Here is a 17,244-nt window from a genome sequence, read left to right on the forward strand (position 1 = left end):
AAAAAATAATAATAATTGGTCAGGCGCGGTGGCTCATGCCTGTAATCCCAACACTTTGGGAGGCGGAGTGGGCAGATCACCTGAGGTCAGGAGTTCAAGACCAGCCTGGCTAACATGGTGAAACCCCATCTCTACTAAAAATACAAAAAAGTAGCTGGTTGTGGTGGCATGTGCCTGTAATCCCAGGTACTCGGGGGGCTGAAACAGGAGAATCGCTTGAACAGGGAGGCGGAATTTGTGGTGAGCAGAGATCGTGCCACTGCACTCCAGGCTGGGCAACACAGTGAGACTCCATCTCAAAAATAATAATAATAATAATAATAATAATAGCAATAATAACTTAAAAAAATAAAATTAGTCTGGGTGCAGTGGCTCATACCTGTAATCTCAACACTTTGGGAGGCTGATGCAGGTGGATCACTTAAGCCCAAGAGTTTGAGACCACCCTGAGCAATATCGTGAGATCCCATCTCTATTCTAAAAAATCGATCAATTAATTTAAAAAGAGTGAAAACACCACCCATGGAATGGCAGAAAATATTTGCAGATCATACATCTGATAAAGGATTAACATATAGAACATATGAAGTACTTGTATAACTCAACAACAACAAAAATAATCCAATTCATAAATGGGCAAAGGTCTTAGACAATTCTCTAAAGATTTACAAATGGCCAAAAAATATGCAAAAAGATGCTCAACATCATTAGTCATTAGGGAAATGCAAATCAAAGCCACAATGAGAAACTACTTCACACCCAAGTTATAAAAAAATTAAAAATTAAAAATTAAAAAAATAGAAAATAAGTGTTGGCAAGGATATGAAGAAATTGTAACACTTGTGCACTGCTGGTGAAAATGTAAAGAAGACAGTATGGCAATTCCTCAAAAAGTTAAACATAGAATTACCATATGATTCAACAATTCCACTTTTAGGTCTATACCCAAAAGAACTGAAAGGAGGAATCCAAAACAGATATTCATACACCAATGTTCAGAGCATTATTCACAATAACCAAATGGTGTCTATGACCCATGTCCATCAACAGATAAATGGATAAAAATATGTCATATATACATACAGTGAAATATTATTCAGCCTTAAAAAGAAATGAAATTCTGATGCATGTCACAACATGGATGAATCTTGAAAACATTTTGCTAAGTGAAATAAGCCAGGCACAAAAGGGAAACAATTGTATAATTATAATTCTACTTACATAAAATAAAACAGGGCGGGGCACGGTGGCTTAAGCTTGTAATTCCAGCACTTTGGGAGGGTGAGGCAGGCGGATCACTTGAGGTCAGGAGTTCAAGATCAACCTGGCCAACATGGTGAAACTCTGTCTTCACTAAAAATACAAAAATTAGTCAGGTGTGGTGGCAGGCACCTGTAATCCCAGCTACTTGGGAGGCTGAGGCAGGAAAATCACTTAAACCCGGGAGGCGGGCCGGGCGCGGTGGCTCAAGCCTATAATCCCAGCACTTTGGGAGGCTGAGACGGGCGGATCACGAGGTGAGGAGATCGAGACCATCCTGGCTAGAGCAGTGAAACCCCGTTTCTACTAAAAAAATACAAAAAACTAGCCGGGCGAGGTGGCAGGCGCCTGTAGTCCCAGCTACTCGGGAGGCTGAGGCAGGAGAATGGCGTAAACCTGGGAGGCGGAGCTTGCAGTGAGCTGAGATCCCGCCACTGCACTCCAGCCCGGGCGACAGAGCAAGACTCCGTCTCAAAAAAAAAAAAACCCGGGAGGCGGAGGTTGCAGTGAGCTGAGACTGGGCCACTGCACTCCAGCCTTGGTGACAGAGTGAGATTGAGTCTCGAAAACAAAATAGGCAAATTCATCGAGACAAAAAGAAAATTATTAAGAGCGTACAAGGGGCTGGGGGAGGTGAGAATTGGGTGTTACCATATAACGGGTAGAGTTTCTATTTGGCATGATGAAAGAAGTTCTCAAAACAGCACTGTGAATATATTTAATGTCACTGCAACATACCCTTCAAAATAGTTAAAATTCTACATTTTCTTATGTATATTTACTACAATTTTAAAATTTCATTTACAATAGCATCAAAAAAACCAAATGTCTTGGGTCAAATTTAACAAAATGTGAAAGAACTCTACACTAAAACAATCAAATAATGTAGCAAAATATTAAAGAATGCATAAATCAAAAAATATGCCACATACAGCACATGGATTAGAAGACTCAATACAGTTAAGATGTCAATTCTCCCCAAGTGAATCTATAAATTCAACGGAATCGCAACCATAATGCCAGCAGACTTTTTTACAGAAATTGACAAGCTAATTCTAAAATTTATATGGTAGTAAAAAGAAATTATAATATTCAAATAAATCTTGATAAACAATAAAGTTGGATTATTTACACTGACTGATGTCAAGACTTACTATAAAGCTGCAGTAGTGGGGTACTGGCATACGGATAAACAAATAGATCAATGGAACAGAACACAGATTTCAGAAACAGGCCCATATCTACAGAGTCAATTATTCGTGGGTTTTTTGCCAGCAACAAATCAGGATATAACAGTCAATTGTTTTTCGACAAAAGTACCAAAGCAAACCAATGGGACGAGACAATTTTGGTGGTTTTAAACTATATCAATTTTTTTTACATTCTTCCCTCTAAAAAGTGAAATCCTCCTCTCTCTTTGAGTACAGGCTAGACTCCTTGAGTACAGGCTAGACTTAGTGACTCATTCTAATGAAAAGAACATGGCAGAAGTGATAGTGTATGACTAGGTCATAAGAAACATCATGGTTTCTTCCTTAGTTTGTCTTAGATCATTTCTGGAGGAGATAACTGCATGCCATGAGGAAACTCAAAGAGCCCTGGGTATAACTTGTTAGCTTGAAAGTAGGATAAAATTAAAAAAAAAAAAAAAAAGAGCCCTGGGTAGAGATAAACCACATGGAACTGAGGCCTCCTGCAAAGAGCTTTACGAATAAGTCATCTTGAACACAGATCCTCTAAGCCAAGCACGGTGGCTCAGGCCTATAATCCCAACACTTTGGGAGGCCAACAGGGAAAGATCACTTGAGCCCTGGAGTTCAAAACCAGCCTAGGCAACAAAGTGAGACCCCATATCTACAAAAACATAGGAAAAATTAGCCCCGCACGATGGTGCATGCCTATAGTTCCAGCTACTTGGGAGGCTGAGCTGGGAGGATCACTCAAGCCCAGGAGGCCAGGGCTGCAGTAAGCCGTGATCACACCACTGCACTCCAGCCTGGGCCACTTCTGAATTCCTAGCCCTCAGAAACTGAGGTAATAACTTTTTGCTGTTTTAAATTGCTAATTTTTGAAAAATTTGTTACAGAACAATAGATAATACACAAGTCTTTTCAACAAATGTTGCTAGTAATGGAACAATCAGTTATCTATGTGGGGGAAAAATAAATACCAGCTCCAATCTCACATAATAACAAAAATTAACTTAAGATGACTCAGAGACCAAAATATAAAAGCTAAAACTATAATGCTTTTAGGTGAAAACATAAAAAATAAAGTTAGGCTGGGCATGGTGGCTCACACCTATAATCCCAGCACTTTGGGAGGCCAAGGTGGGCAGAGCTCACCTGGGAGAACGGCTTGAGCCCAAGAAGTGGAGGCTGTAGTGAGCGGAGATCGTGCCACTGCACTCCAGCCTGGGTGACAAGAACCAGACCCTGTCTCAAAAAAAATAAAGTTATATGATTTACACTACCTGACTTCAAGTCTTACTAGAAATGTCCAACACTTAGAGGTAGGCAAAGTATCCCCAGACACTTAGACAGGACATAGAAAGCAATAATCATAACAGAAATTATTGATAGATCAAACTTCATCAAAACTGAAAACCTCTCATTATTTATTTATTTATTTATTTATGAGATGAAGTCTCACTCTGTCGCCCAGACTAGAGTGCAGTGGCATGATCTCGGCTCACTGCAATCTCCGTCGCCTGGGTTCAAGAGATTCTCCTGCCTCGGTTTCCCAAGTAGCTGAGACGACAGGCGCCCACCACCACGTCTGGCTTTTTTTTTTTTTCACTCTGTCGCCCAGCGCCCAGGCTGAAGTGCGGTGGCGCAATCTCGGTTCACTGCAAGCTCCGCCTCCCGGGTTCAAGCCGTTCTCCTGCCTCAGCCTCCCAAGTAGCTGGGACTACAGGCATTTGCCAGCATGACCAGCTATTTTTTTTTCTTTTTTTTTTTTTTTGTATTTTTAGTAGAGATGGAGTTTCACCGTGTTAGCCAGGATGGTCTTGATCTCCTGACCTCGTGATCCACCTGCCTCGGCCTCCGAAAGTGCTCGGATTACAGGCGTGAGCCACCACGGCTGGCCCACACCTGGCTAATTTTTGTATTTTTAGTAGAGATGGGGTTTCCCCAAGTTAGCTAGGCTGGTCACGAACTACTGACCTCAAGTGATCCCAAAGTGCTGGGATTACAGGCGTGAGCCACTGCGCCCAGCCCTGATCTTTAAAATATATCATTAAGAAAATAGGTCAGGCATGGTAGCTCACACCTGTATTCCTAGCATTTTGTGAGGCCCAGGCAAGAGGACTGCTTGAGGTCAGGAGTTCAAGATGAGCCTGGGCAAATATGCTGAGACCTCCATTGCTACAAAAAATTTTTAAAAAGAAAATAAGCTGGGCATGGTGGTATGCACATGTAGTCCTGGCTACTAGGGAGGCTGAAGCAGGAGGGTCGTTTAAGCTCAGGTGTTAGAGGGTACAGTGAGTTATCACGCTATTACACTCCAACCAGGGCAAAAGAGCAAGACCCTCTCTCTAAAAAAACAAAACAAAAAACAAAAAGTATGGTACCCAGAATACAAAAAAAATCCTAAAACTCAGTGACAAAAAAAAAAAAACCCTGCCAGGCACAGTGGTGCACACCTATAGTCCCAGCTATTTGAGAGGATAAGGCAGAAGGATCCTTTGAGTCCAGAAGTTCAAGTCCAGCTTGGGCAACATAGGGAGACCCTATCTCTAAAAGATAAATTTCTTTAAAAAATAAAAAAGCCAATTTTTTTTAAAAATGGGCAAAAGATTTGAATAAATACTTCACAAAGGAAGATACACAAAGACCATTAAGCACAGGAAAAGGTGCTCAATATCATTAGCATTCAAGTAAATGAAAATTAAAACCACAATGAGTTACCACTATACCTTCACCCAAATGGCGAAAATTAAAAACACACTACAACACACTAAATGTTGCTAAATGTGGAACAACCACAACTCTCATACATTATTGGTGAGAGTGTAAAAATGGTACAACCATTTTGGAAAAGGTGTTACAGTTTCCTATAAAGCTAAACATACATCTATCCTATGACCCAGCAATTCTATTCTCTTCAAGAGAAATGAATGTATATGTCCACACAAAAAAACCTGTGCAAAAAAGATCATAAAAGCTTTACTCATAAAGCAAACACTGGAAACAGCCCAAATATCTATCAACAGGAGAATAAACAAACTGTAGTGTTAATGCAATGAAATACTATATAGCAATAAAAATAAACTACTGATACAGACAACAGCATGTATAAATTAAAACATTACATTGTGTGAAAGAAACCTTACTCAAGAGTGGCCAGGCACGGTGGCTCACACCTGTAATCCCAACACTTTGCGAGGCCAAAGAGGGAGGATCGCTTGAGCCCAGGAGTTTGAGACCAACCTGGGCACCATGGCAAGATCTCTACAAAATAATTTTTTTTTTTTTTCAGACGGAGTCTCACTCTGTCGCCCAGGCTGGAGTGCAGTGGCCAGATCTCAGCTCACTGCAAGCTCCGCCTCCCGGGTTTACGCCATTCTCCTGCCTCAGCCTCCCGAGTAGCTGGGACTACAGGCGCCCGCCACCACACCCGGCTAATTTTTTGTATTTTTTAGTAGAGACGGGGTTTCACCATGTTAGCCAGGATGGTCTCGATCTCCTGACCTCGTGATCCGCCCGTCTCGGCCTCCCAAAGTGCAGGGATTACAGGAATTGAGCCACCACGCCCGGCCAAAAAAAATTTTTAATTAGCCGGGTGCAGCAGTGCACTCCTGTAGTCCCAGCTACTTGGGAAGCTGAGGTGGGAAGATCCTTTGAGCCCAGGGTGGGTTCGAGGGGGCAGTGAGCTATAATTGCACCACTGCACTCCAGCCTGGGTGATAAAACAAAACCCTCTCCCTTAAAAAAAAATAAAATAAAATAATACATATATGAAATACATGTAATACATGTATATGTAACACATGTATGTATTACATATATATAGTCTTCCTTTTTAACTTATTTTATGCATATAATATATACGAAAACAATATACAAAATATGTATACATAGGAAGACTATATATACATATACACATATATTGTCTTCTTATATTCTAGAGCGTTCTCTTTTTTGAGACAGGGTTTTGCTGTTACCCAGGCTAAAGTGTAGTGGCACGATCATGATTCACTGCAGCCTCCATCTCCTGGGCTCCAGCAATCCTCCCACCTCAGCCTCCCTAGTAGCTGGGACTATGGGCACATGCCACCACACCCAGCTAATTTTTTTATTTTTTGTAGAGACAAGGTTTCACCATGCTGCCCAGGCTGGTCTCAAACTCCTGGACTCAAACGATCCTTCTATCTCAACCTCCCAAAGTGCTGGGATTACAGGCATGAGCCATCACACCCAGCCTCTCTCTACTTCTGACTAGCCAATTTCTCATTACTCCAGTCTCTGTTACAGTTAATAATTCTAATTTTCTTTTACATACAGACAGGGTCTCACTACGTTGCCCAGGTTGGTCTTGAACTCTTGAGCTTTTTTTTTTTTTTTTAAGACAGAGTCTCACTCTCACCCAGGCAGGAGGGCAGTGGTGTGATCACTGCTCACTGCAGCATCCAACTCCTATGCTCAAGTGATCCTCCAACCTGTCTCCTGAGTTGCTGGAATTTTAGGCATGTCCCACCATGCCCAGCTAACTGTTTATTTTTTGGTAGATAAGCGGGCCTTGCTGGGTTGCCCCAGTTGGTTTTGAACTTTTTTTTTTTTTAATTTTTTTTTTTGAGATGGAGTCTGTCTCCCAGGCTGGAGTGCAGTGGCACGATTTCTGCTCACTGCAAGCTCCGCCTCCCGGGTTCATGCCATTCTCCTGCCTCAGCCTCCCAAGTAGCTGGGACTACAGGCGCCCACAACCATGCCCGGCTAATTTTTTGTATTTTTAGTAGAGACGGAGTTTCACCGTGTTAGCCAGGATGGTATCGATCTCCTGACCTCATGATCTGCCTGCCTCGGCCTCCCAAAGTGTTGCGATTACAGGCGTGAGCCACCGCACCCGGCAGGTTTTGAACTTTTTTTTTTTTTTTTTTGAGACGGAGTCTCGCTCTGTTGCCCAGGCTGGAGTGCAGTGGCCAAATCTTAGCTCACTGCAAGCTCCGCCTCCCGGGTCCACGCCATTCTCTGGCCTCAGCCTCCAGAGTAGCTGGGACTACAGGCACCCGCCACCACGCCCGGCTAGTTTTTTGTATTTTTTTTTAGTAGAGACGGGGTTTCACCGTGTTAGCCAGGATGGTCTCGATCTCCTGACCTCGTGATCCGCCCGTCTCGGCCTCTCAAACTGCTGGGATTACAGGCTTGAGCCACCACGCCCGGTCCCTGTTTTGAACTTCTAAGTTCAACTGATCCTCCTGCCTCAGCCTCTCAAAGTGCTATAATTACAGGCATGAGCCATTGCAGCTGGCCAATTAATAATTCTTTATATAGTCCCAATTCTACCAATGAAAAGTAATACTGTAAACAGTCAAGTTAATATGTTTAAGGGTCCAACTGGTCCTGCCTGGTACACTCTGCTTCATGAAATTACTCAAACTTAGTATTGGCTCCCTGGCACCAAGGTCAGCACTTACTTTGGAGATACATGCAAAATATATGATAGCCACATATTGGCTGGGTGCGGTGGCTCACGCCTGTAATCCCAGCACTTTGGGAGGCGGAGGCGGGCGGATTATGAGGTCAGGAGATCGAGACCATCCTGGCTAACGTGGTGAAACTCCGTCTCTACTAAAAATACAAAATATTGGCCGGACGCGGTGGCTCACGCCTGTAATCCCAGCACTTTGGGAGGCCGAGGCGGGCGGATCACGAGGTCAGGAGATCGAGACCATCCTGGCAAACACGGTGAAACCTCGTCTCTACTAAAAATACAAAAAAAAATTAGCCAGGCGTGGTGGCGGGCGCCTGTAGTCCCAGCTTCTCAGGAGGCTGAGGCAGGAGAATGGTGTGAACCCAGGAGGCGGTAGAGCTTGCAGTGAGCCGAGATCGCGCCACTGCACTCCACCCTGGGTGACAGAGCGAGACTCTGTCTCAAAAAAACAAACAAACAAACAAAAAAAATTAGCCGGGCGTGGTGGCAGGCGCCTATAGTCCCAGCTACTTGGAAGGCTGAGGCAGGAGAATGGCATGAACCCAGGAGGCAGAGCCTGCAGTGAGCCAGTAAGCAGAGATCGTGCCACTGCACTCCAGCCTGGGCAACACAGCGAGACTCTGTCTCAAAGAAAGAAAAAAAAAGATAGCCACATATTTCATAATACATCTTCCCAAACAGAGAAGCAGCTTTTTAATATTCATTATATTTTCTATGCTAATGAACCCACTTTAATTTTTGCTGCACTGTCTTCAGGTAAAGTACCAAAAAAAGGAAACCAAAACAGCCTAGGTATATCCTGCCTAGTATGCTGCTTGGCCCTGGTCCATACAACATCTTCTAGTTGAGCGTAAGTCTTTATAAATAAGTTTCAGAATATTCACTAGCTAGGCATCGTGGTACACATGGGAGGCTGAGGCAGCAGGATCCCTTGAGCCCAGGAATTCAAGACCAGCATGGGTAACATAGCAAGACTCTCTCTAACACACACACACACACACACACACAGACACACACACACAAAACCGGACTACTCACCACCAAACCAATTTTTTGTCCGAATTGCAACTATAAAGTCTCCAAATCAGTCAGGGACCATTAAATTTAAATGTGCAAAAAAAAAAAAAAATTTTTTTTAAGTACTTACATGATCAAATATATATTGAGTACCTACAGAGTAAGACCATGTAGTACATTATTACTAAGAAAACAAAAATTTGTTCTCTTGCCTTCAGAGAACTGAAAGTCAGCATAGCCCAAGAAGTTAATGGTGAAACAATGAAATATTACAAACTGAGCTACGCATAATAGGTGAGCTGTGGAAATGACTTTTAATGGGAGAGGGAATTTAAGGGATGAATACTTATCAACAAAAGCACTGCCTGGGGCTCCCAGACATTAAAGCCTAGAACACTTAGCTAGGGCTCTGACACAAGCGACTATACAGTCAGTTCTCATTACTGATGGTAATTATGTTTTATAAAGTCACTGTGTACAATGAGTTACTGAACACTGAGTCACTGCACCTAGACAAAATAAATGTTTAAATTCCTATAAGCCTCTGGTCACATTTCCTTTTTTTTTTAATAAACTGTTAACCAGGGGAAGATGATCTAGTCATATTTTCATCAACCAATCAATATATAACCTTCCAGATCTACACACATACAATATAAAACCTTTTAGGTATGTTTCTGTTTAAAGACACCTTATTTAATATAAATTACTGATTCATTAACACTGAACTCATAGTCGACAGCATTACAACTCAAGCCTGAACAAAACTTACCTAACACATTCGTTGTAAGGTAATCAAAGCCTTCTTGTGCTTAGAAACACCAGGCAGCACTTCAATACGACATTTGGGGGCCATTTTAAGCATCAAAATCACCAACAAGGCCAGGTGCAGTGGCTAATACCTGTAAGCTGTCTCAAAAAAATAAAAAAATAGGCTTCCGGTGGCCGGCTTCATTGGGAACTATGGCTAAACATCATCCTGATTTGATCTTTTGCCGCAAGCAGGCTGGTGTTGTCATTGGAAGATTGTGTGAAAAATGTGACAGCAAATGTGTGATTTGTGTCCCTGCACTCTGGTACGCGTATGTGATGACTGTAACTACGTATCTTACTGGGGTGCTGTGTGATCTGTGGGGGCCCTGGGGTATCCGGTGCCTATTATTGTAAGGAGCGCACCATCCAGGAGAAGGATAGAGATGGCTGCCCAAAGACTGTCAATTTGGGGAGCTCTAAGACAGACCTCTTCTATGAACACAAAAAATACAGCTTCAAGAAGAGGTGATTAGTGGGTGGACCTTTCCTCCCCGCAATATCAAGCTGCTGCAGAGGCTAGAAAAGATGCCTACTACTACCAGCAGAAAGGGAGCAGAGCCCAGAGCATCACCAGGAGTGCCTGCTAGTGTACTGGCAGCTTGCCACCCCTCCTCTCCCTTCACCCAGACACGTGGTAGGGATGAAAAACGATTCTTCACAGAGCACTCTGGCACACTGTATTGGAGAAAACCTGATAGATTAGTCAGGCCAGGCGCGGTGGCTCACGCCTGTAATCCCAGCACTTTGGGAGGCCGAGGCGGGTGGATCACGAGGTCAGGAGATCGAGACAATCCTGGCTAACACGGTGAAACCCCGTCTCTATTAAAAAAAATACAAAAAAAATTAGCCGGGCGTGGCGGCGGGCGCCTGTAGTTCCAGCTACTTGGGAGGCTGAGGCAGGAGAACGGTGTGAACCCAGGAGGCAGAGCTTGCAGTGAGCCAAGACCGCGCCACTGCACTCCGGCCTGGGCGACAGAGTGAGACTCTGTCTCAAAAAAAAAAAAAAAAAAAATTGATAGATTAGTTAATGGTTTTTCTTGAATTTGAGAAGCAAAGATCTGTTCTCCATATTGATATGTTCTCCCTCAACCAAGATCTTCCAAGAAATAATATTTTAGTCTTCTGCTTGAGGAGTTGACTGTGAAGCTACACTCAGTGAAAAACAGTTCTTGCAGCAGCTCCAGTGGCAGCTGTCCTTGAAGAACCTTTGGTGTGTGGTGGGAAGCTATCAGAACAAGAAATGTAGCTATTTACTCTTTTAACACTTGTGCTATTGTCATGTTATTTTCCTTCTGAGAAACTGGAAATCCTTTCTGTTGCTATTACATTAATAAAGTTGGTGTTTATTTTCTGGTAAGATAAACAAAAATGAAAATAACCATTAAAAATCACCAACAAAAAGCAAATCAGGCCAGCTGCAGTGGCTTACGAATGTAATCCCAGCACTTTGGGAGGCCGAGATGGGCGGATCACTTGAGGCCAGGAGCTCGAGACCAGCCTGGACAACATGGTGAAACTTCATCTCTACTAAAAACACAAAAATTAGCCAGGCATGGTGATGCATGTCTGTAATCCCAACCACAAGCAAGGCTAAGGCAGGAAAATTACTTGAACCTGGTAGGCAGAGGTTGCAGTGAGCCGAGATAGCAACACCGTACTCCAGCCTGGGTGACAGGGCAAGACTCAGTCTCAGAAAAAAAAAGCAAATAAATGCCAAAAAAAACCATAGTACTAAATAGACCAAGAAAAGGACACTTATTTACAATATGGTAATTGAAAAGAAGACAGCAGCATGTTGCCTTGTCTAACCTCAGCTGGGAACACACAACTCAAAATTTTTGTCACTCTGTGCATATCTATAAATGATAGCAAAAGCACCAAAAGTATTGATTTTGGGGTTACAAGTGAATTTTAGCAGGTTTGCAAACTTGAAAATACAAACTCCGTGAATAATGAGGAACAACTGTATAATTACGATTCCATTTTGGAAACTTCTAAGAATCGCAAATTTAATCTACAGTGATAGAAATATCAGCACCTAAGGCCGGGCGCGGTGGCTCAAGCCTGTAATCCCAGCACTTTGGGAGGCCGAGACGGGCGGATCACGAGGTCAGGAGATCGAGACCATCCTGGCCGACATGGTGAAACCCCGTCTCTACTAAAAAATACAGAAAACTAGCCGGGCGAGGTGGCGGGCGCCTGTAGTCCCAGCTACTCGGGAGGCTGAGGCAGGAGAATGGCGTGAACCTGGGAGGCGGAGCTTGCAGTGAGCTGAGATCCGGCCACTGCACTCCAGCCTGGGCGACAGAGCGAGACTCCGTCTCAAAAAAAAAAGAAATATCAGCACCTGTCTGTGTCCAAGGAAGCAGGCTGGGGTTGACTGGAAAGGGAAATAGGAGTACCTTCTACAACTAACTGACATCTTTTCACTGGGCCAGGCACAGTGGCTCATGCCTGTAATTCCAGCACTTGGGGAGGCCAAGGTGGGTGGATCACTTGAGGTCAGGAGTTCAAGACAAGCCTGGTCAACACGGCAAAACCCCATCTCTACTAAAAAAATACAAAAATCAGTCCATTGTGGTGGCACATGCCTGTAATCCCTGCTACTCTGGAGGCTGAGGCACAAAAATCACTTGAACGCAGGAGGCGGAGGTTGCAGTGAGCCAAGATGGCACCACTACACCCCAGCCAGGGCAACAGAGCAAGACTCTGTCTCCAAAAAAAGAAATCTTTTCACTGAAGTGAAATAAACATCTGTTGGGCCAGGCGCAGTGGTTCACGCCTGTAATCCCAACACTTTGGGAGGCCGAGGTGGGTGGATCGCCTGAGGTCAGGAGTTCGAAATCATCCTGGACAACATGGTGAAACCCCATCTCTACTAAAAATACAAAAATTAGCTGCGCATGGTGGCATGTGCCTGTAGTCTCAGCTACTTGGGAGGCTGAGGCAGCAGAATTGCTTGAATCTGGAAGGTAGACGTTGCAGTGAGCAGTGAGCTGAGATCCAGCCACTGCACTCCAGCCTGGCGACAGAGCGAGACTCCATCTCAAAAAAAAAAAAAAAAAAAAAAGCCGAGTTTGGTGGCTCAGGCCTGTTATCCCATCACTTTGGGAGGCCAAGGTGGGTGGATCACGAAGTCAGGAGATTGAAACCATCCTGGCTAACACAGTGAAACCCCCTCTCTACTAAAAATACAAAAAATTAGCCGGGCGTGGTAGCACACACCTGTAGTCCCAGCTACTCGGGAGGCTGAAGCAGGAGAATCACTTGAACCCGGGAGGTGGAGGTTGCAGTGAGCGGAGATCGTGCCACTGCACTCGAGCCTGGGCGACAGAGTGAGACTCCATCTCAAAAAAAAAGAAGAAAAAAAAATTATACCTCAATAAAGTTGGAAATTTCTTTAAAAACAATGATAAAGCATAAAGATCAAAGATCAGAGATCAGCTGGCCATTTCTGGTGTTCAGGGGATTTTCTTTAACAGTGAAATGACTTTTTTTTTTAAGACAGGGTCTCTTGGCTGGGCATGGTGGCTCACGCCTGTAATCCCAGCACTTTGGAAGGCCAAGGCGGGTGGATCACAAGGTCAGGAGATCAAGACCATCCTGGCCAACATGGTGATACCCCATCTGTACTAAAAATACAAAAATTAGCTGAGCGTAGTGGTACGTGCCCGTAAATCCCAGCTACTCAGGAGGCTGAGGCAGGAGAATCGCTTGAACCCGGGAGGCGGAGGCTGCAGTGAGCCGAGATCGCACCACTGCACTCCAGCCTGAGCAACAAGAGTGAGATTCTGTCTCAAAAAAAAAAAAAAAAGACAGGGTCTCAGCAAGGTGTGGTGGCTCATGCCTGTAATTCAGGCACTTTGGGAGGCCAAGGCAGGTAGATGGCTTGAGGTCAGGAGGTCAAGACTAGCCTGGTCAACATCGTGAAACCTCGTCTCTACTAAAAATACAAAAAATTAGCTGGGCATGGTGATAGGTGCCTGTAATCCCAGCTGCTCGGGAGGCTGAGGCAGGAAAATCACTCGAACCTGGGAGGCAGAGGTTGTAGTGAGCAGAGATCGCGCCTCTGCTCTCCAGCCTGGGTGACAAAACGAGACTTCGTCTCAAGAGAAAAAAAGATAGGGTCCTACTCCGTCACCCAGGCTGAAGTGCAATGGCCCAACCATAGCTCACTGCAGCTTCAAACTCCCAGACTCAAGCGATCCTCCCATCTTAAGACTCCTCAGTAGCTGGGGTTACAGCCACGCACCACCATGCCCGGCTAATTTTTTTATTTTTTGTATCGATGGGGTCTCACTATGTTTCCAGAGCTGGTCTCGAACCCCTGGGCTCAAGTGATCCTACTGCCTCAGCCTCCCAAAGTGCAAGGATTACGGGGATGAGCCACCATGTCCAGCCAATACATTTTTAATTAACAGCTTTATTATTATTCACACAACATACAATTCACCCATTCAGGTGTACAATTCAATGATTTTAAGTATAAGATATTCAGATATAGGAGCAACCATCACCGCAATTTTAGAATGTTTTAATCATCTCAAAAAGAAATCCCATACCCTTAAGCTATCATTTTCTCTATCCCCCACAACTACCTCCAAGCCCTAAGCAATCACTAATCTACTTTGTTTCTATAGAATCGTCTATTCTGGATATTTCACATAAATGAAATCATATAAATGTGAACTTCTCCATCTGACTTCTCTCACTTAACATGCTTTCAAGATTCATCCATGTTGTAACATGTATCAGCACTTTGCTCCTTTTTATTGCAGAATAATGTTCCCTTGAATGTATATACCACATTTTATCTGTCAGTTGATGGACACTTGGGTTGCTTCTCCTCTTGGTTATTATGAATAACGCTGCCATAAACATTTGTGCACAAGTTTTTGTGTGAACATTTGTTTTCACTTCTCTTGGGTAGACAGCCAGGAGGGAGATTGCTGGGTCATATGGTAACTCTATGTTTAACCATATAAAGACTGTTTTCCCAAGTGGCCCACTTGACATTCCCACCAACAGTGTATGAGGTCTCTAATTTCCCCATATTTCCATCAACATATGACATCATCTGATTTTTTTATTACAGAGTAAGTTGTTTAATAATTTTTCATTCAATCATAATACACCCAAATTTTTCTTTTCTTTTCTCTTTAGAGACAGGGTCTTGTTTCTGTCATCCAGGCAGGAATGCAGTGGCACAATGATGGCTCACTGCAGCTTCAACCCCTGGACTCAAGCAATTCTCCCACCTCCACCTCCCAAGTAGCCGGGAATACAGGGGCATGCCACCATGCTCGTTTAATTTTACATTTGTGTGTGTGTGTGTGTGTGTGTGTAGACGGGGTCTCACTATGTTGCCCAGGCTGGTCTCAAACTCCTGGGCTCAAGCAATTTGCCCGCTTCAACCTCCAAAAGTTCTGGAATTACAGGCATGAGCCATGGTACCTGGCCTACACCTAGATTTTTATGTATTTATAAGGTGTTCTTACTCATTAACATCGAATTTTAGACTTGAAAAGAGTCCAGTCCTAGACCTGCTCCCCTACCCTGCCCTCCTTTTATATAATGAGACAGGAATAAATAAGCCACAAATAAAATTTTACAAAAGAGATCAGCAGATTTTCTAGGCACTCCGGCAGAAACGTGATTGCAACACAAGATCCAGCACACAGAGTGAACACATGTTCCCATGAAAGCTCATTTGTTATGTCTTCTAAATAAATGCAACTTCAAACCACAGTAGCAGACCTGAGAGTCTTTATCATCTTTCATACACATACACACACACACACACACACACACACACACACACACACACACACACACACAGAGTCTTAGGCTTTCCTACCCAGAATCTATTGCTTAAATTCTGCTATAGTAGGAGAAATGAAAACCTATATTTAAAAATCAGTGCAAAAGCACAGATCCACAGCCACAGACACAAAATGCCGGACTGCTTCCTTGTTCCAAGTCAGAAATGGAGTGTACTGTGCAGTCGTTCCCCAACTCTGCCCATCACTGTTCCTTACAGTGTCAGGGCTGCACCAGGAGGAGGTCAGGCAGCAAACACTGCCATTTACAGCAGCCCAAGGAGGCAGTGAGATCAAGACCCAGCAAAGAAAAGGGCCTAAGAATGTTTGCATCCAGTGCCATATTCACAGAAATGTTTTCCTAGAAAACTGGCATTTTAACAAGGAAGGGCTCTTTTTAGGCCTTAGTTCTGCCCTTTGAGCAAGTTCTGTCTCTGTTCTGCAGCACCAAGGGACAGCCCTGCCTCCATAAAACACACTTCAAGGCAAGGCAGGGTGGAGGTAGAGATTCACAGCCACCAAATCTCCATTTCTACTTGCCCACTCCCTTCTATTTCCCTGTTTAATTACAGAAGGTGTTTCCAACTCACACAAATCTAGTACATATTTATAAATATTTGGTCCTCATCTACAGGTGCAAAAAGACACAAGAAGTGTAAAATACAGTCCCTGTCAGAAAAGGATTAGGCCCTACCAGAGGAAACAAACAAACAAAATATATATATATATATATATATATATATATATATTTTTGAGGTGGGGAGTCTCACTCTGCCGCCCAGGCTGGAGTGCAGTGGCTGGCGATCTCAGCTCACTGCAAGCTCCCGCCTCCTGGGTTCATGCATTCTCCTGCCTCAGCCTCCCGAGTAGCTGGGACTACGGCCGCCACCTGTAGCTAGTTTTTGTATTTTTAGTAGAGGCGGGGTTTCACCATGTTAGCCAGGATGGTCTCGATCTCTCCTGACCTGCGTGATCCCGCCTGTCTCGGCCTCCCAAAGTGCTGGGATTACAGGCTTGAGCCACGTGCCCGGCCTATTTTTTTTTTTTTTTAGGCGGAGTTTTGCTCTTGTTGCCCAGGCTGGAGTGCAATGGGGCAATCTCGGCTCCTGCAACCTCCGCCTCGGGTTCAAGTGATTCTACTCTTCCAATCTCCCCAAGTAGCTGGGATTACGAAGCCCAGCCACCACACCCGGCTAATTTTTTGTATTTTCAGGTAGATACAGGGTTTCACCATGTTGGCCAGGCTGGCCTCTAACTCCTGGCCTCAGGTGATCCACCTGCCTTGGCTTCCCAAAGTGCTGGGATTACAGGCATGAACCACTGTGCTGGCCTAAAAAATTATTCTTAAAAGAGCAAATACTATTTTGATATTTGTTTCAGGGCAATAATGCCACTGCAGTTCGAAGAGTATGGAATATATCCCCAGGAGCTGAAATGTTTTGGGGACATTTCATAAAGAGGTAGGTAGAAATGGAGCTGGACTATGGACAAGAGAGAAGCTGAAGGAAAAGGTCATCTCCACAGGCCATAGGTCACTGGATTCACCCATGAGAGGATTTGTGTAAAGAAAGAGTACATATGGAATGTTTAGCAAACCATTTGGTTAGTGGGGATTAGGATAAACCCTGAGGAGGTAGGCTGGAGTCAGCTGGACTATATCGCCTTAAATGCCACATTAGGA

General features: G+C 44.0%; 2 protein-coding genes and 1 pseudogene across 11 annotated transcripts in view; 1 reads left to right on the top strand and 2 right to left on the bottom strand.

The window, feature by feature from the left end:
* Nucleotides 1-17,244, bottom strand: part of DAG1 (dystroglycan 1) — a 500,879-nt gene that overhangs the window by 272,652 nt on the left and 210,983 nt on the right. The gene's annotated exons all lie outside the window — the stretch shown is intronic.
* The window catches only part of IP6K1 (inositol hexakisphosphate kinase 1), a 74,499-nt gene that overhangs the window by 52,753 nt on the left and 4,502 nt on the right, over nucleotides 1-17,244 (bottom strand). The gene's annotated exons all lie outside the window — the stretch shown is intronic.
* On the top strand, nucleotides 9,895-10,213 carry LOC108584584 (annotated as a pseudogene).

Source organism: Papio anubis, chromosome 2, assembly GCF_008728515.1.
Source record: "Papio anubis isolate 15944 chromosome 2, Panubis1.0, whole genome shotgun sequence".
Classification (NCBI taxonomy): domain Eukaryota; kingdom Metazoa; phylum Chordata; class Mammalia; order Primates; family Cercopithecidae; genus Papio; species Papio anubis.